The 21,394-nt window shown below is 54.9% G+C and overlaps 3 non-coding genes and 5 pseudogenes across 3 annotated transcripts; all 8 read left to right on the forward strand.

Annotated features, from left to right (window-relative positions):
- The first annotated feature begins 2,598 nt into the window (after positions 1-2,598).
- Positions 2,599-2,779, forward strand: LOC137354426 (U2 spliceosomal RNA; annotated as a pseudogene).
- A 388-nt stretch (positions 2,780-3,167) lies between these two features.
- LOC137355192 (U2 spliceosomal RNA) lies at positions 3,168-3,358 on the forward strand. Its single transcript, XR_010970829.1, has one exon. It is a non-coding gene; the product is annotated as a U2 spliceosomal RNA (small nuclear RNA).
- Positions 3,359-3,746: 388 nt separating this feature from the next.
- Positions 3,747-3,855, forward strand: LOC137354551 (U2 spliceosomal RNA; annotated as a pseudogene).
- A 5,201-nt stretch (positions 3,856-9,056) lies between these two features.
- LOC137354427 (U2 spliceosomal RNA) lies at positions 9,057-9,237 on the forward strand (annotated as a pseudogene).
- Positions 9,238-9,625: 388 nt separating this feature from the next.
- Positions 9,626-9,816, forward strand: LOC137355193 (U2 spliceosomal RNA). Its single transcript, XR_010970830.1, has one exon. It is a non-coding gene; the product is annotated as a U2 spliceosomal RNA (small nuclear RNA).
- Positions 9,817-10,204: 388 nt separating this feature from the next.
- LOC137354552 (U2 spliceosomal RNA) lies at positions 10,205-10,313 on the forward strand (annotated as a pseudogene).
- A 5,201-nt stretch (positions 10,314-15,514) lies between these two features.
- LOC137354216 (U2 spliceosomal RNA) lies at positions 15,515-15,699 on the forward strand. The gene has a single exon (XR_010970318.1). It is a non-coding gene; the product is annotated as a U2 spliceosomal RNA (small nuclear RNA).
- A 386-nt stretch (positions 15,700-16,085) lies between these two features.
- Positions 16,086-16,194, forward strand: LOC137354553 (U2 spliceosomal RNA; annotated as a pseudogene).
- The last annotated feature ends 5,200 nt before the right edge of the window (positions 16,195-21,394 follow it).

Raw genomic sequence — 21,394 nt, forward strand, 5'->3', positions numbered from 1 at the left:
CATCTTCCGGTCCAGAGTCCGCTCCATCGAGCAGGATGAGACGTGCTCGCGTTACTTCTTCCAAAAGGTACACAGAGAGAGCTCTGTTATCAGCAGCCTGAAGGAAGAAGATGGCTCGGTAACGTCTTCGCAGTCCGACATACTAAGGATCAGCAAATCCTTTTATGCTGGGCTGTATGACGCGAAGCCCACAGACAGCAGAGCCTCCCAGTCCTTCCTGTCATCTATCACAGAGGTCTTAGATGACAGCAGGAGGGAGGGACTGGACAAGCCGCTAACTCTGGACGAGCTGACAAAGGCCGTCGAGTCTTTCGAGGCGAGTAAAACTCCCGGGAGCGACGGCTTACCGGTCGAGTTGTACTCGGCCCTGTGGGACTGGGTCGGCCCGGACCTGCTGGAAGTATACGAGAGTATGCTCCTGGCCGGTAGCATGTCAGAATCCATGAGAAAAGGCATCATCACCCTCATTTACAAGCAGAAGGGGGAGAGGGTAGAAATCAGAAATTGGCGGCCCATCTCACTGCTTAATGTTGATTACAAGATTCTGTCCAAAGTCATAGCCAGTCGAGTCAAGTCTGCTCTGGAGTTGGTGATTCACCCCGATCAGACCTGTACTGTACCCGGCAGGAAGATCTCTGATAGCCTCGCGCTACTCAGGGATACGATCGCCTACGTACGGGACAGGAGGGTGGACACCTGCCTCATCAGCCTGGACCAGGAGAAGGCTTTTGACAGGATATCGCACACCTACATGATGGACGTGCTTTCCAAAATGGGGTTTGGGGAGGGAATCTGCAATTGGATCCAACTGCTCTACACAAACATCAGTAGCGCAGTGTCAATCAACGGGTGGGAATCTGAAAGTTTCCCGATCAAATCTGGAGTCAGACAGGGCTGTCCTCTGTCCCCGGTCTTGTTTGTTTGCTGTATTGAACCCTTTGCTGAGTCTATTAGGAAGGATGCGAGCATAAGAGGGGTGACAATCCCAGGCAGCGGAGGCACTCAGGTCAAAACCTCCCTGTACATGGATGACGTCGCCGTCTTCTGCTCGGATCCGCTGTCCGTGCGCAGACTGATGAGCATCTGCGACCAGTTCGAACTGGCCTCGGGAGCCAAAGTTAACCACGGCAAGAGCGAGGCCATGTTCTTTGGGAACTGGGCTGACCGATCCTTTGTCCCCTTCACCGTCAGGTCAGATTACCTGAAGGTGCTGGGGATATGGTTCGGAAGGGCCGGGGCGTGCACCAAAACATGGGAGGAGCGAGTAGCCAAGGTACGACAAAAGTTGGGCATGTGGGGGCAGCGATCTCTCTCCATTGTGGGTAAGAACCTGGTCATCAGGTGCGAGGCGCTCACGTTGTTGCTCTACGTGGCGCAGGTCTGGCCCATACCCCACTCCTGTGCCGTGGCAGTCACCCGAGCCATTTTCCGCTTCGTCTGGGGATCTAAAATGGACCGGGTCCGGAGGGACACGATGTTCAAATCTCTGGACATGGGCGGGAAAAATGTACCCAACGTGGCCCTCATCCTGATGACCACCTTCGTGTGCGGCTGCATCAAGCTATGTGTAGATCCCCAGTACGCAAACTCCAAGTGTCACTACGTGCTGAGGTTCTATCTGTCCCCGGTGTTGCGAAGGATGGGCCTGGTCACATGGCCGCGGAACGCTCCGTGCAGTTGGGACGTGCCGTACCACCTATCCTTCGTGGAGCAGTTTCTGCGGAAAAACACCTTTGACCACCGGTCCATCAGGCAGTGGTCTGCACGGAATGTCCTCAAGGCCCTACGGGAAAAGGAAACGGTGGATCCTGTCGGATGGTTCCCCGAGCAGACCGTCAAAGTCATTTGGCGGAATGCCTCATCACCAGAACTTTCAAACAAGCACCAAGACGTAGCTTGGCTGGTGGTGAGAAGGGCCCTCCCCGTCAGATCCTTCATGCACACCCGAAGTCTCGCCCCCTCCGCACAGTGCCCCCGCGTTGGCTGTGGTGGGGAAGAGACGGTCGCCCACCTCCTCCTGGAATGTGCCTTTGCAAAGCAGGTGTGGAAAGAGATGCAGTGGTTTTTGTCAAGGTTCATCCCAAGCAGCTCTGTAACACAGGAGTCTGTGCTCTACGGGCTGTTCCCAGGGACGCACACCGAGACAAACATCAACTGCTGCTGGAGGACTATCAATTCGGTGAAAGACGCCCTTTGGTCTGCCCGAAACTTGCTGGTCTTCCAGCGCAAAGAGTTGTCCACCACCGAATGTTGCAGACTGGCACATTCCAAGGTCCAGGACTACGTGCTGAGGGACGCACTAAAGCTTGGGGCAGCCGCAGCAAAGGCTCAATGGGGAAAGACCACAGTGTAAGGTTCCCCCACCAAGCTAGACTGAGGGGCTGGATCCATGGGAAACCCCTCGAACTGTATCGTTAATATTCTGAATTGCTGTAAATGTAAAACTGTAATTGACATGACAATTGAGAAACGGAAGGGTTGGGAAGAAACTCATGACAGTATTGAAGGAAACTGATCTCCCTTGCAATGTTTGTATTTTTTGGTGCTGTTTGGAAACTGTTTGGCAATGTAATTTTTACAGATTTTTATGAATAAAGTATATTTTGGAAATAAAAAAAAAAAAAAATCTGTTCTTATCAGTTTAATATCTGATGCGTCCCCTATCTGGGGACCAAATATTAAATTGATTTTTGGGACAGGGAGATGGAGCAGGGGCTTGCCCCGTCCACTCCATGCATCCACCTGGTATTGCAGTGTTTCCAGGAGCGGTGCAGCTTCCCCCCTCCATGGGGGCGAGACCCCTGCTGAAAAATAGAATTCGCAATAGTGACGGCGCTGCTGCTCGGCTGACTTTGCTGCAGTTTTCCGTGGGTGCTACGCTGTTCCCTGTTGGATTGCCCCGCAGTTGCAGGCCGCCCCTTGCTGCCCAGCGCGCGCGGTTGTCTTTATTCCTGCGCAATGCCTCGCGCAGAAGCGCAAGGAATGGCTGCGCGTGGCATGCACGCGTGCTTTCCTTTCTGCTTGCAAGGCCCGGCAACAAAAGGAGCTCTGGCTCAAAGACCGCCCGCCGTCGCCTCTTTCGCCCGAGGCTCGCCCACCCGGAGGCTACTTTGACGTAGAGGCCGCACGCCGGGCCTGACGCGCGCAGCAAACGCAGTTTTACAGCCATCGCTTCTCGGCCTTTTGGCTAAGATCAAGTGTAGTATCTGTTCTTATCAGTTTAATATCTGATACGTCCCCTATCTGGGGACCAAATATTAAATTGATTTTTGGGACAGGGAGATGGAGCAGGGGCTTGCCCCGTCCACTCCATGCATCCACCTGGTATTGCAGTGTTTCCAGGAGCGGTGCAGCTTCCCCCCTCCACGGGAGCGAGACCCCTGCTGAAAAATAGAATTCGCAATAGTGACGGCGCTGCTGCTCGGCTGACTTTGCTGCAGTTTTCCGTGGGCGCTACGCTGCCCCCTGTTGGATTGCCCCGCAGTTGCAGGCCGCCCCTTGCTGCCCAGCGCGCGCGGTTGTCTTTATTCCTGCGCAATGCCTCGCGCAGAAGCGCAAGGAATGGCTGCGCGTGGCATGCACGCGTGCTTTCCTTTCTGCTTGCAAGGCCCGGCAACAAAAGGAGCTCTGGCTCAAAGACCGCCCGCCGTCGCCTCTTTCGCCCGAGGCTCGCCCACCCGGAGGCTACTTTGACGTAGAGGCCGCACGCCGGGCCTGACGCGCGCAGCAAACGCAGTTTTACGGCCATCGCTTCTCGGCCTTTTGGCTAAGATCAAGTGTAGTATCTGTTCTTATCAGTGCTTATTTGATTGAGAAGAGACCATGATCATTGCTTTTTGATCCTGGGGAAGCTTTGAGTAAAATGGCTATAACCAATTTTCGAGCTTCGGGCCAGGGAGTGCGCAACACCGTTCGGGTGGTCGTGAAGGACAAGGAAGGAGATGCACCGGTCGATCGCACCTTCTTCATCAAGAAAATTCTCTTCGATTGCTGCGGATTTCAAGCGACGGACGTCTTCTGCCTGCAGGATTTCCCCAGCAGTGGATACTTCGACGTGACGTTCCGGAACGTGGCGGGATGCATCAAGTTCCTGAAGGCGTTCAAGGAGAAAGGGGACCGGGCGCCACTGTCGATCCTCACAGCGGAGCCGCTCTTCACGCTTCCGTCACAACGGGACCGGGTGGTGACGATTCACCTCTACAACCCCCATGTTCCGGTGGTGGATGTACTCACCTTTCTCGCCAGGTACGTCGAGGTGGCCGGCAGCAGCACTGATGTCAAGGACCCCTTTGGGATCTGGACCAGCAAGCGGCAGGTCAAGGTGACCTTGAAGGTAGATCCCAGTGGAGCCATCATCCACCCTCCCTCCAGCTTCGCTATCGGGGGAAGTCGAGGCTTCTTGGTCTACGCTGGGCAGCCCAGAGTTTGTCGCACCTGTGGCAAATCTGGTCACATGGCAGCCAACTGCAGCACGGTTGTTTGCAAGAACTGCAAGGAGGAAGGCCATCAGACCAAGGACTGTAAGCAGACTAAGTGTTGCAACTTGTGCGGTGCGGCAGGCCATCTCTACAAGACCTGTCCCAAACGTTGTCAAAGCTATGCTCAGGCGGCAAGGTCCAAGGAATGGCCGGGCGAAGGTTCGACGAAGGCGTCCGCTGTTCGAAAGGAGACCAGCAACCTTCTCCGCAGTGAGGAACTTCAACCTGAGAAGGAAGGGGAGGCGGCTGAAACCAACGACCCAGCACCTACCCAGCGCCCGGAAACCCCTCCCCCACAGACAGAATCAATGGAGGAGGAGGCAGCAGATGGACAAACAGGTCAGTGGCAAGTGGTCCAGAGGAGAACCACAAAGAAAAAACATCCCAAAGCCACCACCCAAACCAGTGGCAAGAGGAGGCTCTCTTCTGAATCAGACTGCAACAACTCCTCTTCACTGGACGGGGAAATGCTGGAACGACAGCCCCTTCAAAAGAGGCGGCAGAACTCCGAGATGGATGATAAAGCATCCCAGCCCCCGGGCACTGGAAGCTGTGATGGGCCCAGCGTGCCCCAACCCCAATGCCCCACACGTAACGACGTGGCCAACGCATCTCAGCTCCAGGACACCGGGAGCAAAGACACGTCTGGCGCACCTGAGCTCCGGGAGACCGGGAGCTGTGATGTTTTCGAGGAGGAACAGATGGAAGCAGCTGAGGACAACCCAATCCTCTCTGCCTACAAGACCCCCCCCGATGTCACCCGAGCGGCACAAACCCTGCAGGAAAAATCAGGAGGGGTTTCTGAGCCCAACCAACGTGAAACTGCTTGCGCATACGATGGGTATGCAGGAACATCCCGAAGGGGAAGGACTGGGACTAGCGAGGACAAATGGTATGGGAAGCAACAACTAATTTTTATTAAAAAATGGGTGTAAGAATTGCTTCCATTAATGTGCGTAGCATTAAATCGACTACGCGATGTGTTTCAACCTTGGATTACCTTGCCAAGGTCAAAGCTGACCTACTGTTTCTGCAGGAGTGTGGAATACCACACCTCAGCACCTACAGGCAGTGGTCGCGATGGTGGTCCCACGGGCCATCGATCTGGTCGGGGGGTAATGACTGCCGTTCCTCCGGCCTGGGTATTCTGCTGCGGGGAGGTAACTTCACCATCTCCGAAGTTAAGGAGGTGGTGGGCGGCCGCCTCCTCGTAGCAGACGTGATGTACAACAACGCTCCGCTCCGGTTGATCAACGTGTACGCCCCGGTACAACGCAGCGAGCGGCTGACCGTCTTCCAGCAGCTCCCACTGCTGCTGGCGACGTCCAGGCCGGTCATCCTAGGCGGTGACTTCAACTGCATCATCGATGCGGCTGGACGATCCGGCAGTGACGACAGCAAACTGGACGCTACGTCCAGATTCCTAGTAGAAACAGTTAAGGATGCCAAACTGCACGACGTCTTCAGCAAACCTGCAGACGGAGCGCAGCGCAGATACACATGGTCAAGATCGGACGGGTCTGCCCGTTCCAGGATTGACTTCCTGTTTGTGTCCCGTGCTGTCACGGTCGGATCCACCGACGTCAAGCCGGTGTTCTTCTCCGACCACTGCCTCTTACTGGCCGACTGTCACTTACAGGACGACCAGCGGGTTGGCAGAGGGACGTGGAAGCTCAATGCGACACTGCTGACCCCAGAGAACGTTGAGGAACTCAAAAGGGATTACAAAGGTTGGAGGACCGTGAAACCCCTCTTTGAGTCTCCAGTTCACTGGTGGGAAGCGATTAAGGAGAACATCAAGAGGTTCTTCATCCACAAAGGTGTTCAGAAGGCGAGAGAGAGACAGAGGGAACTGTCCCGACTCCAGAAAATTATGCAAAATCTACTCCGGTTGCAGTCAATGGGGGTCGAGGTCAAGGAGGACCTCCAAGAGGTGAAGAGCCAGCAGGCCTCGCTCTTTGCCAAGGAGGCCTCCAAGATCATCTTCCGGTCCAGAGTCCGCTCCATCGAGCAGGATGAGACGTGCTCGCGTTACTTCTTCCAAAAGGTACACAGAGAGAGCTCTGTTATCAGCAGCCTGAAGGAAGAAGATGGCTCGGTAACGTCTTCGCAGTCCGACATACTAAGGATCAGCAAATCCTTTTATGCTGGGCTGTATGACGCGAAGCCCACAGACAGCAGAGCCTCCCAGTCCTTCCTGTCATCTATCACAGAGGTCTTAGATGACAGCAGGAGGGAGGGACTGGACAAGCCGCTAACTCTGGACGAGCTGACAAAGGCCGTCGAGTCTTTCGAGGCGAGTAAAACTCCCGGGAGCGACGGCTTACCGGTCGAGTTGTACTCGGCCCTGTGGGACTGGGTCGGCCCGGACCTGCTGGAAGTATACGAGAGTATGCTCCTGGCCGGTAGCATGTCAGAATCCATGAGAAAAGGCATCATCACCCTCATTTACAAGCAGAAGGGGGAGAGGGTAGAAATCAGAAATTGGCGGCCCATCTCACTGCTTAATGTTGATTACAAGATTCTGTCCAAAGTCATAGCCAGTCGAGTCAAGTCTGCTCTGGAGTTGGTGATTCACCCCGATCAGACCTGTACTGTACCCGGCAGGAAGATCTCTGATAGCCTCGCGCTACTCAGGGATACGATCGCCTACGTACGGGACAGGAGGGTGGACACCTGCCTCATCAGCCTGGACCAGGAGAAGGCTTTTGACAGGATATCGCACACCTACATGATGGACGTGCTTTCCAAAATGGGGTTTGGGGAGGGAATCTGCAATTGGATCCAACTGCTCTACACAAACATCAGTAGCGCAGTGTCAATCAACGGGTGGGAATCTGAAAGTTTCCCGATCAAATCTGGAGTCAGACAGGGCTGTCCTCTGTCCCCGGTCTTGTTTGTTTGCTGTATTGAACCCTTTGCTGAGTCTATTAGGAAGGATGCGAGCATAAGAGGGGTGACAATCCCAGGCAGCGGAGGCACTCAGGTCAAAACCTCCCTGTACATGGATGACGTCGCCGTCTTCTGCTCGGATCCGCTGTCCGTGCGCAGACTGATGAGCATCTGCGACCAGTTCGAACTGGCCTCGGGAGCCAAAGTTAACCACGGCAAGAGCGAGGCCATGTTCTTTGGGAACTGGGCTGACCGATCCTTTGTCCCCTTCACCGTCAGGTCAGATTACCTGAAGGTGCTGGGGATATGGTTCGGAAGGGCCGGGGCGTGCACCAAAACATGGGAGGAGCGAGTAGCCAAGGTACGACAAAAGTTGGGCATGTGGGGGCAGCGATCTCTCTCCATTGTGGGTAAGAACCTGGTCATCAGGTGCGAGGCGCTCACGTTGTTGCTCTACGTGGCGCAGGTCTGGCCCATACCCCACTCCTGTGCCGTGGCAGTCACCCGAGCCATTTTCCGCTTCGTCTGGGGATCTAAAATGGACCGGGTCCGGAGGGACACGATGTTCAAATCTCTGGACATGGGCGGGAAAAATGTACCCAACGTGGCCCTCATCCTGATGACCACCTTCGTGTGCGGCTGCATCAAGCTATGTGTAGATCCCCAGTACGCAAACTCCAAGTGTCACTACGTGCTGAGGTTCTATCTGTCCCCGGTGTTGCGAAGGATGGGCCTGGTCACATGGCCGCGGAACGCTCCGTGCAGTTGGGACGTGCCGTACCACCTATCCTTCGTGGAGCAGTTTCTGCGGAAAAACACCTTTGACCACCGGTCCATCAGGCAGTGGTCTGCACGGAATGTCCTCAAGGCCCTACGGGAAAAGGAAACGGTGGATCCTGTCGGATGGTTCCCCGAGCAGACCGTCAAAGTCATTTGGCGGAATGCCTCATCACCAGAACTTTCAAACAAGCACCAAGACGTAGCTTGGCTGGTGGTGAGAAGGGCCCTCCCCGTCAGATCCTTCATGCACACCCGAAGTCTCGCCCCCTCCGCACAGTGCCCCCGCGTTGGCTGTGGTGGGGAAGAGACGGTCGCCCACCTCCTCCTGGAATGTGCCTTTGCAAAGCAGGTGTGGAAAGAGATGCAGTGGTTTTTGTCAAGGTTCATCCCAAGCAGCTCTGTAACACAGGAGTCTGTGCTCTACGGGCTGTTCCCAGGGACGCACACCGAGACAAACATCAACTGCTGCTGGAGGACTATCAATTCGGTGAAAGACGCCCTTTGGTCTGCCCGAAACTTGCTGGTCTTCCAGCGCAAAGAGTTGTCCACCACCGAATGTTGCAGACTGGCACATTCCAAGGTCCAGGACTACGTGCTGAGGGACGCACTAAAGCTTGGGGCAGCCGCAGCAAAGGCTCAATGGGGAAAGACCACAGTGTAAGGTTCCCCCACCAAGCTAGACTGAGGGGCTGGATCCATGGGAAACCCCTCGAACTGTATCGTTAATATTCTGAATTGCTGTAAATGTAAAACTGTAATTGACATGACAATTGAGAAACGGAAGGGTTGGGAAGAAACTCATGACAGTATTGAAGGAAACTGATCTCCCTTGCAATGTTTGTATTTTTTGGTGCTGTTTGGAAACTGTTTGGCAATGTAATTTTTACAGATTTTTATGAATAAAGTATATTTTGGAAATAAAAAAAAAAAAAAATCTGTTCTTATCAGTTTAATATCTGATGCGTCCCCTATCTGGGGACCAAATATTAAATTGATTTTTGGGACAGGGAGATGGAGCAGGGGCTTGCCCCGTCCACTCCATGCATCCACCTGGTATTGCAGTGTTTCCAGGAGCGGTGCAGCTTCCCCCCTCCATGGGGGCGAGACCCCTGCTGAAAAATAGAATTCGCAATAGTGACGGCGCTGCTGCTCGGCTGACTTTGCTGCAGTTTTCCGTGGGTGCTACGCTGTTCCCTGTTGGATTGCCCCGCAGTTGCAGGCCGCCCCTTGCTGCCCAGCGCGCGCGGTTGTCTTTATTCCTGCGCAATGCCTCGCGCAGAAGCGCAAGGAATGGCTGCGCGTGGCATGCACGCGTGCTTTCCTTTCTGCTTGCAAGGCCCGGCAACAAAAGGAGCTCTGGCTCAAAGACCGCCCGCCGTCGCCTCTTTCGCCCGAGGCTCGCCCACCCGGAGGCTACTTTGACGTAGAGGCCGCACGCCGGGCCTGACGCGCGCAGCAAACGCAGTTTTACAGCCATCGCTTCTCGGCCTTTTGGCTAAGATCAAGTGTAGTATCTGTTCTTATCAGTTTAATATCTGATACGTCCCCTATCTGGGGACCAAATATTAAATTGATTTTTGGGACAGGGAGATGGAGCAGGGGCTTGCCCCGTCCACTCCATGCATCCACCTGGTATTGCAGTGTTTCCAGGAGCGGTGCAGCTTCCCCCCTCCACGGGAGCGAGACCCCTGCTGAAAAATAGAATTCGCAATAGTGACGGCGCTGCTGCTCGGCTGACTTTGCTGCAGTTTTCCGTGGGCGCTACGCTGCCCCCTGTTGGATTGCCCCGCAGTTGCAGGCCGCCCCTTGCTGCCCAGCGCGCGCGGTTGTCTTTATTCCTGCGCAATGCCTCGCGCAGAAGCGCAAGGAATGGCTGCGCGTGGCATGCACGCGTGCTTTCCTTTCTGCTTGCAAGGCCCGGCAACAAAAGGAGCTCTGGCTCAAAGACCGCCCGCCGTCGCCTCTTTCGCCCGAGGCTCGCCCACCCGGAGGCTACTTTGACGTAGAGGCCGCACGCCGGGCCTGACGCGCGCAGCAAACGCAGTTTTACGGCCATCGCTTCTCGGCCTTTTGGCTAAGATCAAGTGTAGTATCTGTTCTTATCAGTGCTTATTTGATTGAGAAGAGACCATGATCATTGCTTTTTGATCCTGGGGAAGCTTTGAGTAAAATGGCTATAACCAATTTTCGAGCTTCGGGCCAGGGAGTGCGCAACACCGTTCGGGTGGTCGTGAAGGACAAGGAAGGAGATGCACCGGTCGATCGCACCTTCTTCATCAAGAAAATTCTCTTCGATTGCTGCGGATTTCAAGCGACGGACGTCTTCTGCCTGCAGGATTTCCCCAGCAGTGGATACTTCGACGTGACGTTCCGGAACGTGGCGGGATGCATCAAGTTCCTGAAGGCGTTCAAGGAGAAAGGGGACCGGGCGCCACTGTCGATCCTCACAGCGGAGCCGCTCTTCACGCTTCCGTCACAACGGGACCGGGTGGTGACGATTCACCTCTACAACCCCCATGTTCCGGTGGTGGATGTACTCACCTTTCTCGCCAGGTACGTCGAGGTGGCCGGCAGCAGCACTGATGTCAAGGACCCCTTTGGGATCTGGACCAGCAAGCGGCAGGTCAAGGTGACCTTGAAGGTAGATCCCAGTGGAGCCATCATCCACCCTCCCTCCAGCTTCGCTATCGGGGGAAGTCGAGGCTTCTTGGTCTACGCTGGGCAGCCCAGAGTTTGTCGCACCTGTGGCAAATCTGGTCACATGGCAGCCAACTGCAGCACGGTTGTTTGCAAGAACTGCAAGGAGGAAGGCCATCAGACCAAGGACTGTAAGCAGACTAAGTGTTGCAACTTGTGCGGTGCGGCAGGCCATCTCTACAAGACCTGTCCCAAACGTTGTCAAAGCTATGCTCAGGCGGCAAGGTCCAAGGAATGGCCGGGCGAAGGTTCGACGAAGGCGTCCGCTGTTCGAAAGGAGACCAGCAACCTTCTCCGCAGTGAGGAACTTCAACCTGAGAAGGAAGGGGAGGCGGCTGAAACCAACGACCCAGCACCTACCCAGCGCCCGGAAACCCCTCCCCCACAGACAGAATCAATGGAGGAGGAGGCAGCAGATGGACAAACAGGTCAGTGGCAAGTGGTCCAGAGGAGAACCACAAAGAAAAAACATCCCAAAGCCACCACCCAAACCAGTGGCAAGAGGAGGCTCTCTTCTGAATCAGACTGCAACAACTCCTCTTCACTGGACGGGGAAATGCTGGAACGACAGCCCCTTCAAAAGAGGCGGCAGAACTCCGAGATGGATGATAAAGCATCCCAGCCCCCGGGCACTGGAAGCTGTGATGGGCCCAGCGTGCCCCAACCCCAATGCCCCACACGTAACGACGTGGCCAACGCATCTCAGCTCCAGGACACCGGGAGCAAAGACACGTCTGGCGCACCTGAGCTCCGGGAGACCGGGAGCTGTGATGTTTTCGAGGAGGAACAGATGGAAGCAGCTGAGGACAACCCAATCCTCTCTGCCTACAAGACCCCCCCCGATGTCACCCGAGCGGCACAAACCCTGCAGGAAAAATCAGGAGGGGTTTCTGAGCCCAACCAACGTGAAACTGCTTGCGCATACGATGGGTATGCAGGAACATCCCGAAGGGGAAGGACTGGGACTAGCGAGGACAAATGGTATGGGAAGCAACAACTAATTTTTATTAAAAAATGGGTGTAAGAATTGCTTCCATTAATGTGCGTAGCATTAAATCGACTACGCGATGTGTTTCAACCTTGGATTACCTTGCCAAGGTCAAAGCTGACCTACTGTTTCTGCAGGAGTGTGGAATACCACACCTCAGCACCTACAGGCAGTGGTCGCGATGGTGGTCCCACGGGCCATCGATCTGGTCGGGGGGTAATGACTGCCGTTCCTCCGGCCTGGGTATTCTGCTGCGGGGAGGTAACTTCACCATCTCCGAAGTTAAGGAGGTGGTGGGCGGCCGCCTCCTCGTAGCAGACGTGATGTACAACAACGCTCCGCTCCGGTTGATCAACGTGTACGCCCCGGTACAACGCAGCGAGCGGCTGACCGTCTTCCAGCAGCTCCCACTGCTGCTGGCGACGTCCAGGCCGGTCATCCTAGGCGGTGACTTCAACTGCATCATCGATGCGGCTGGACGATCCGGCAGTGACGACAGCAAACTGGACGCTACGTCCAGATTCCTAGTAGAAACAGTTAAGGATGCCAAACTGCACGACGTCTTCAGCAAACCTGCAGACGGAGCGCAGCGCAGATACACATGGTCAAGATCGGACGGGTCTGCCCGTTCCAGGATTGACTTCCTGTTTGTGTCCCGTGCTGTCACGGTCGGATCCACCGACGTCAAGCCGGTGTTCTTCTCCGACCACTGCCTCTTACTGGCCGACTGTCACTTACAGGACGACCAGCGGGTTGGCAGAGGGACGTGGAAGCTCAATGCGACACTGCTGACCCCAGAGAACGTTGAGGAACTCAAAAGGGATTACAAAGGTTGGAGGACCGTGAAACCCCTCTTTGAGTCTCCAGTTCACTGGTGGGAAGCGATTAAGGAGAACATCAAGAGGTTCTTCATCCACAAAGGTGTTCAGAAGGCGAGAGAGAGACAGAGGGAACTGTCCCGACTCCAGAAAATTATGCAAAATCTACTCCGGTTGCAGTCAATGGGGGTCGAGGTCAAGGAGGACCTCCAAGAGGTGAAGAGCCAGCAGGCCTCGCTCTTTGCCAAGGAGGCCTCCAAGATCATCTTCCGGTCCAGAGTCCGCTCCATCGAGCAGGATGAGACGTGCTCGCGTTACTTCTTCCAAAAGGTACACAGAGAGAGCTCTGTTATCAGCAGCCTGAAGGAAGAAGATGGCTCGGTAACGTCTTCGCAGTCCGACATACTAAGGATCAGCAAATCCTTTTATGCTGGGCTGTATGACGCGAAGCCCACAGACAGCAGAGCCTCCCAGTCCTTCCTGTCATCTATCACAGAGGTCTTAGATGACAGCAGGAGGGAGGGACTGGACAAGCCGCTAACTCTGGACGAGCTGACAAAGGCCGTCGAGTCTTTCGAGGCGAGTAAAACTCCCGGGAGCGACGGCTTACCGGTCGAGTTGTACTCGGCCCTGTGGGACTGGGTCGGCCCGGACCTGCTGGAAGTATACGAGAGTATGCTCCTGGCCGGTAGCATGTCAGAATCCATGAGAAAAGGCATCATCACCCTCATTTACAAGCAGAAGGGGGAGAGGGTAGAAATCAGAAATTGGCGGCCCATCTCACTGCTTAATGTTGATTACAAGATTCTGTCCAAAGTCATAGCCAGTCGAGTCAAGTCTGCTCTGGAGTTGGTGATTCACCCCGATCAGACCTGTACTGTACCCGGCAGGAAGATCTCTGATAGCCTCGCGCTACTCAGGGATACGATCGCCTACGTACGGGACAGGAGGGTGGACACCTGCCTCATCAGCCTGGACCAGGAGAAGGCTTTTGACAGGATATCGCACACCTACATGATGGACGTGCTTTCCAAAATGGGGTTTGGGGAGGGAATCTGCAATTGGATCCAACTGCTCTACACAAACATCAGTAGCGCAGTGTCAATCAACGGGTGGGAATCTGAAAGTTTCCCGATCAAATCTGGAGTCAGACAGGGCTGTCCTCTGTCCCCGGTCTTGTTTGTTTGCTGTATTGAACCCTTTGCTGAGTCTATTAGGAAGGATGCGAGCATAAGAGGGGTGACAATCCCAGGCAGCGGAGGCACTCAGGTCAAAACCTCCCTGTACATGGATGACGTCGCCGTCTTCTGCTCGGATCCGCTGTCCGTGCGCAGACTGATGAGCATCTGCGACCAGTTCGAACTGGCCTCGGGAGCCAAAGTTAACCACGGCAAGAGCGAGGCCATGTTCTTTGGGAACTGGGCTGACCGATCCTTTGTCCCCTTCACCGTCAGGTCAGATTACCTGAAGGTGCTGGGGATATGGTTCGGAAGGGCCGGGGCGTGCACCAAAACATGGGAGGAGCGAGTAGCCAAGGTACGACAAAAGTTGGGCATGTGGGGGCAGCGATCTCTCTCCATTGTGGGTAAGAACCTGGTCATCAGGTGCGAGGCGCTCACGTTGTTGCTCTACGTGGCGCAGGTCTGGCCCATACCCCACTCCTGTGCCGTGGCAGTCACCCGAGCCATTTTCCGCTTCGTCTGGGGATCTAAAATGGACCGGGTCCGGAGGGACACGATGTTCAAATCTCTGGACATGGGCGGGAAAAATGTACCCAACGTGGCCCTCATCCTGATGACCACCTTCGTGTGCGGCTGCATCAAGCTATGTGTAGATCCCCAGTACGCAAACTCCAAGTGTCACTACGTGCTGAGGTTCTATCTGTCCCCGGTGTTGCGAAGGATGGGCCTGGTCACATGGCCGCGGAACGCTCCGTGCAGTTGGGACGTGCCGTACCACCTATCCTTCGTGGAGCAGTTTCTGCGGAAAAACACCTTTGACCACCGGTCCATCAGGCAGTGGTCTGCACGGAATGTCCTCAAGGCCCTACGGGAAAAGGAAACGGTGGATCCTGTCGGATGGTTCCCCGAGCAGACCGTCAAAGTCATTTGGCGGAATGCCTCATCACCAGAACTTTCAAACAAGCACCAAGACGTAGCTTGGCTGGTGGTGAGAAGGGCCCTCCCCGTCAGATCCTTCATGCACACCCGAAGTCTCGCCCCCTCCGCACAGTGCCCCCGCGTTGGCTGTGGTGGGGAAGAGACGGTCGCCCACCTCCTCCTGGAATGTGCCTTTGCAAAGCAGGTGTGGAAAGAGATGCAGTGGTTTTTGTCAAGGTTCATCCCAAGCAGCTCTGTAACACAGGAGTCTGTGCTCTACGGGCTGTTCCCAGGGACGCACACCGAGACAAACATCAACTGCTGCTGGAGGACTATCAATTCGGTGAAAGACGCCCTTTGGTCTGCCCGAAACTTGCTGGTCTTCCAGCGCAAAGAGTTGTCCACCACCGAATGTTGCAGACTGGCACATTCCAAGGTCCAGGACTACGTGCTGAGGGACGCACTAAAGCTTGGGGCAGCCGCAGCAAAGGCTCAATGGGGAAAGACCACAGTGTAAGGTTCCCCCACCAAGCTAGACTGAGGGGCTGGATCCATGGGAAACCCCTCGAACTGTATCGTTAATATTCTGAATTGCTGTAAATGTAAAACTGTAATTGACATGACAATTGAGAAACGGAAGGGTTGGGAAGAAACTCATGACAGTATTGAAGGAAACTGATCTCCCTTGCAATGTTTGTATTTTTTGGTGCTGTTTGGAAACTGTTTGGCAATGTAATTTTTACAGATTTTTATGAATAAAGTATATTTTGGAAATAAAAAAAAAAAAAAAAGTATCTGTTCTTATCAGTTTAATATCTGATACGTCCCCTATCTGGGGACCAAATATTAAATTGATTTTTGGGACAGGGAGATGGAGCAGGGGCTTGCCCCGTCCACTCCATGCATCCACCTGGTATTGCAGTGTTTCCAGGAGCGGTGCAGCTTCCCCCCTCCACGGGAGCGAGACCCCTGCTGAAAAATAGAATTCGCAATAGTGACGGCGCTGCTGCTCGGCTGACTTTGCTGCAGTTTTCCGTGGGCGCTACGCTGCCCCCTGTTGGATTGCCCCGCAGTTGCAGGCCGCCCTTTGCTGCCCAGCGCGCGCGCGTCTTTTTTCCTGCGCAATGCCTCGCGCAGAAGCGCAAGGAATGGCTGCGCGTGGCATGCACGCGTGCTTTCCTTTCTGCTTGCAAGGCCCGGCAACAAAAGGAGCTCTGGCTCAAAGACCGCCCGCCGTCGCCTCTTTCGCCCGAGGCTCGCCCACCCGGAGGCTACTTTGACGTAGAGGCCGCACGCCGGGCCTGACGCGCGCAGCAAACGCAGTTTTACGGCCATCGCTTCTCGGCCTTTTGGCTAAGATCAAGTGTAGTATCTGTTCTTATCAGTGCTTATTTGATTGAGAAGAGACCATGATCATTGCTTTTTGATCCTGGGGAAGCTTTGAGTAAAATGGCTATAACCAATTTTCGAGCTTCGGGCCAGGGAGTGCGCAACACCGTTCGGGTGGTCGTGAAGGACAAGGAAGGAGATGCACCGGTCGATCGCACCTTCTTCATCAAGAAAATTCTCTTCGATTGCTGCGGATTTCAAGCGACGGACGTCTTCTGCCTGCAGGATTTCCCCAGCAGTGGATACTTCGACGTGACGTTCCGGAACGTGGCGGGATGCATCAAGTTCCTGAAGGCGTTCAAGGAGAAAGGGGACCGGGCGCCACTGTCGATCCTCACAGCGGAGCCGCTCTTCACGCTTCCGTCACAACGGGACCGGGTGGTGACGATTCACCTCTACAACCCCCATGTTCCGGTGGTGGATGTACTCACCTTTCTCGCCAGGTACGTCGAGGTGGCCGGCAGCAGCACTGATGTCAAGGACCCCTTTGGGATCTGGACCAGCAAGCGGCAGGTCAAGGTGACCTTGAAGGTAGATCCCAGTGGAGCCATCATCCACCCTCCCTCCAGCTTCGCTATCGGGGGAAGTCGAGGCTTCTTGGTCTACGCTGGGCAGCCCAGAGTTTGTCGCACCTGTGGCAAATCTGGTCACATGGCAGCCAACTGCAGCACGGTTGTTTGCAAGAACTGCAAGGAGGAAGGCCATCAGACCAAGGACTGTAAGCAGACTAAGTGTTGCAACTTGTGCGGTGCGGCAGGCCATCTCTACAAGACCTGTCCCAAACGTTGTCAAAGCTATGCTCAGGCGGCAAGGTCCAAGGAATGGCCGGGCGAAGGTTCGACGAAGGCGTCCGCTGTTCGAAAGGAGACCAGCAACCTTCTCCGCAGTGAGGAACTTCAACCTGAGAAGGAAGGGGAGGCGGCTGAAACCAACGACCCAGCACCTACCCAGCGCCCGGAAACCCCTCCCCCACAGACAGAATCAATGGAGGAGGAGGCAGCAGATGGACAAACAGGTCAGTGGCAAGTGGTCCAGAGGAGAACCACAAAGAAAAAACATCCCAAAGCCACCACCCAAACCAGTGGCAAGAGGAGGCTCTCTTCTGAATCAGACTGCAACAACTCCTCTTCACTGGACGGGGAAATGCTGGAACGACAGCCCCTTCAAAAGAGGCGGCAGAACTCCGAGATGGATGATAAAGCATCCCAGCCCCCGGGCACTGGAAGCTGTGATGGGCCCAGCGTGCCCCAACCCCAATGCCCCACACGTAACGACGTGGCCAACGCATCTCAGCTCCAGGACACCGGGAGCAAAGACACGTCTGGCGCACCTGAGCTCCGGGAGACCGGGAGCTGTGATGTTTTCGAGGAGGAACAGATGGAAGCAGCTGAGGACAACCCAATCCTCTCTGCCTACAAGACCCCCCCGATGTCACCCGAGCGGCACAAACCCTGCAGGAAAAATCAGGAGGGGTTTCTGAGCCCAACCAACGTGAAACTGCTTGCGCATACGATGGGTATGCAGGAACATCCCGAAGGGGAAGGACTGGGACTAGCGAGGACAAATGGTATGGGAAGCAACAACTAATTTTTATTAAAAAATGGGTGTAAGAATTGCTTCCATTAATGTGCGTAGCATTAAATCGACTACGCGATGTGTTTCAACCTTGGATTACCTTGCCAAGGTCAAAGCTGACCTACTGTTTCTGCAGGAGTGTGGAATACCACACCTCAGCACCTACAGGCAGTGGTCGCGATGGTGGTCCCACGGGCCATCGATCTGGTCGGGGGGTAATGACTGCCGTTCCTCCGGCCTGGGTATTCTGCTGCGGGGAGGTAACTTCACCATCTCCGAAGTTAAGGAGGTGGTGGGCGGCCGCCTCCTCGTAGCAGACGTGATGTACAACAACGCTCCGCTCCGGTTGATCAACGTGTACGCCCCGGTACAACGCAGCGAGCGGCTGACCGTCTTCCAGCAGCTCCCACTGCTGCTGGCGACGTCCAGGCCGGTCATCCTAGGCGGTGACTTCAACTGCATCATCGATGCGGCTGGACGATCCGGCAGTGACGACAGCAAACTGGACGCTACGTCCAGATTCCTAGTAGAAACAGTTAAGGATGCCAAACTGCACGACGTCTTCAGCAAACCTGCAGACGGAGCGCAGCGCAGATACACATGGTCAAGATCGGACGGGTCTGCCCGTTCCAGGATTGACTTCCTGTTTGTGTCCCGTGCTGTCACGGTCGGATCCACCGACGTCAAGCCGGTGTTCTTCTCCGACCACTGCCTCTTACTGGCCGACTGTCACTTACAGGACGACCAGCGGGTTGGCAGAGGGACGTGGAAGCTCAATGCGACACTGCTGACCCCAGAGAACGTTGAGGAACTCAAAAGGGATTACAAAGGTTGGAGGACCGTGAAACCCCTCTTTGAGTCTCCAGTTCACTGGTGGGAAGCGATTAAGGAGAACATCAAGAGGTTCTTCATCCACAAAGGTGTTCAGAAGGCGAGAGAGAGACAGAGGGAACTGTCCCGACTCCAGAAAATTATGCAAAATCTACTCCGGTTGCAGTCAATGGGGGTCGAGGTCAAGGAGGACCTCCAAGAGGTGAAGAGCCAGCAGGCCTCGCTCTTTGCCAAGGAGGCCTCCAAGATCATCTTCCGGTCCAGAGTCCGCTCCATCGAGCAGGATGAGACGTGCTCGCGTTACTTCTTCCAAAAGGTACACAGAGAGAGCTCTGTTATCAGCAGCCTGAAGGAAGAAGATGGCTCGGTAACGTCTTCGCAGTCCGACATACTAAGGATCAGCAAATCCTTTTATGCTGGGCTGTATGACGCGAAGCCCACAGACAGCAGAGCCTCCCAGTCCTTCCTGTCATCTATCACAGAGGTCTTAGATGACAGCAGGAGGGAGGGACTGGACAAGCCGCTAACTCTGGACGAGCTGACAAAGGCCGTCGAGTCTTTCGAGGCGAGTAAAACTCCCGGGAGCGACGGCTTACCGGTCGAGTTGTACTCGGCCCTGTGGGACTGGGTCGGCCCGGACCTGCTGGAAGTATACGAGAGTATGCTCCTGGCCGGTAGCATGTCAGAATCCATGAGAAAAGGCATCATCACCCTCATTTACAAGCAGAAGGGGGAGAGGGTAGAAATCAGAAATTGGCGGCCCATCTCACTGCTTAATGTTGATTACAAGATTCTGTCCAAAGTCATAGCCAGTCGAGTCAAGTCTGCTCTGGAGTTGGTGATTCACCCCGATCAGACCTGTACTGTACCCGGCAGGAAGATCTCTGATAGCCTCGCGCTACTCAGGGATACGATCGCCTACGTACGGGACAGGAGGGTGGACACCTGCCTCATCAGCCTGGACCAGGAGAAGGCTTTTGACAGGATATCGCACACCTACATGATGGACGTGCTTTCCAAAATGGGGTTTGGGGAGGGAATCTGCAATTGGATCCAACTGCTCTACACAAACATCAGTAGCGCAGTGTCAATCAACGGGTGGGAATCTGAAAGTTTCCCGATCAAATCTGGAGTCAGACAGGGCTGTCCTCTGTCCCCGGTCTTGTTTGTTTGCTGTATTGAACCCTTTGCTGAGTCTATTAGGAAGGATGCGAGCATAAGAGGGGTGACAATCCCAGGCAGCGGAGGCACTCAGGTCAAAACCTCCCTGTACATGGATGACGTCGCCGTCTTCTGCTCGGATCCGCTGTCCGTGCGCAGACTGATGAGCATCTGCGACCAGTTCGAACTGGCCTCGGGAGCCAAAGTTAACCACGGCAAGAGCGAGGCCATGTTCTTTGGGAACTGGGCTGACCGATCCTTTGTCCCCTTCACCGTCAGGTCAGATTACCTGAAGGTGCTGGGGATATGGTTCGGAAGGGCCGGGGCGTGCACCAAAACATGGGAGGAGCGAGTAGCCAAGGTACGACAAAAGTTGGGCATGTGGGGGCAGCGATCTCTCTCCATTGTGGGTAAGAACCTGGTCATCAGGTGCGAGGCGCTCACGTTGTTGCTCTACGTGGCGCAGGTCTGGCCCATACCCCACTCCTGTGCCGTGGCAGTCACCCGAGCCATTTTCCGCTTCGTCTGGGGATCTAAAATGGACCGGGTCCGGAGGGACACGATGTTCAAATCTCTGGACATGGGCGGGAAAAATGTACCCAACGTGGCCCTCATCCTGATGACCACCTTCGTGTGCGGCTGCATCAAGCTATGTGTAGATCCCCAGTACGCAAACTCCAAGTGTCACTACGTGCTGAGGTTCTATCTGTCCCCGGTGTTGCGAAGGATGGGCCTGGTCACATGGCCGCGGAACGCTCCGTGCAGTTGGGACGTGCCGTACCACCTATCCTTCGTGGAGCAGTTTCTGCGGAAAAACACCTTTGACCACCGGTCCATCAGGCAGTGGTCTGCACGGAATGTCCTCAAGGCCCTACGGGAAAAGGAAACGGTGGATCCTGTCGGATGGTTCCCCGAGCAGACCGTCAAAGTCATTTGGCGGAATGCCTCATCACCAGAACTTTCAAACAAGCACCAAGACGTAGCTTGGCTGGTGGTGAGAAGGGCCCTCCCCGTCAGATCCTTCATGCACACCCGAAGTCTCGCCCCCTCCGCACAGTGCCCCCGCGTTGGCTGTGGTGGGGAAGAGACGGTCGCCCACCTCCTCCTGGAATGTGCCTTTGCAAAGCAGGTGTGGAAAGAGATGCAGTGGTTTTTGTCAAGGTTCATCCCAAGCAGCTCTGTAACACAGGAGTCTGTGCTCTACGGGCTGTTCCCAGGGACGCACACCGAGACAAACATCAACTGCTGCTGGAGGACTATCAATTCGGTGAAAGACGCCCTTTGGTCTGCCCGAAACTTGCTGGTCTTCCAGCGCAAAGAGTTGTCCACCACCGAATGTTGCAGACTGGCACATTCCAAGGTCCAGGACTACGTGCTGAGGGACGCACTAAAGCTTGGGGCAGCCGCAGCAAAGGCTCAATGGGGAAAGACCACAGTGTAAGGTTCCCCCACCAAGCTGGACTGAGGGGCTGGATCCATGGGAAACCCCTCGAACTGTATCATTAATATTCTGAATTGCTGTAAATGTAAAACTGTAATTGACATGACAATTGAGAAACGGAAGGGTTGGGAAGAAACTCATGACAGTATTGAAGGAAACTGATCTCCCTTGCAATGTTTGTATTTTTTGGTGCTGTTTGGAAACTGTTTGGCAATGTAATTTTTACAGATTTTTATGAATAAAGT

Source organism: Heterodontus francisci, chromosome 41, assembly GCF_036365525.1.
Source record: "Heterodontus francisci isolate sHetFra1 chromosome 41, sHetFra1.hap1, whole genome shotgun sequence".
NCBI classification, from domain to species: domain Eukaryota; kingdom Metazoa; phylum Chordata; class Chondrichthyes; order Heterodontiformes; family Heterodontidae; genus Heterodontus; species Heterodontus francisci.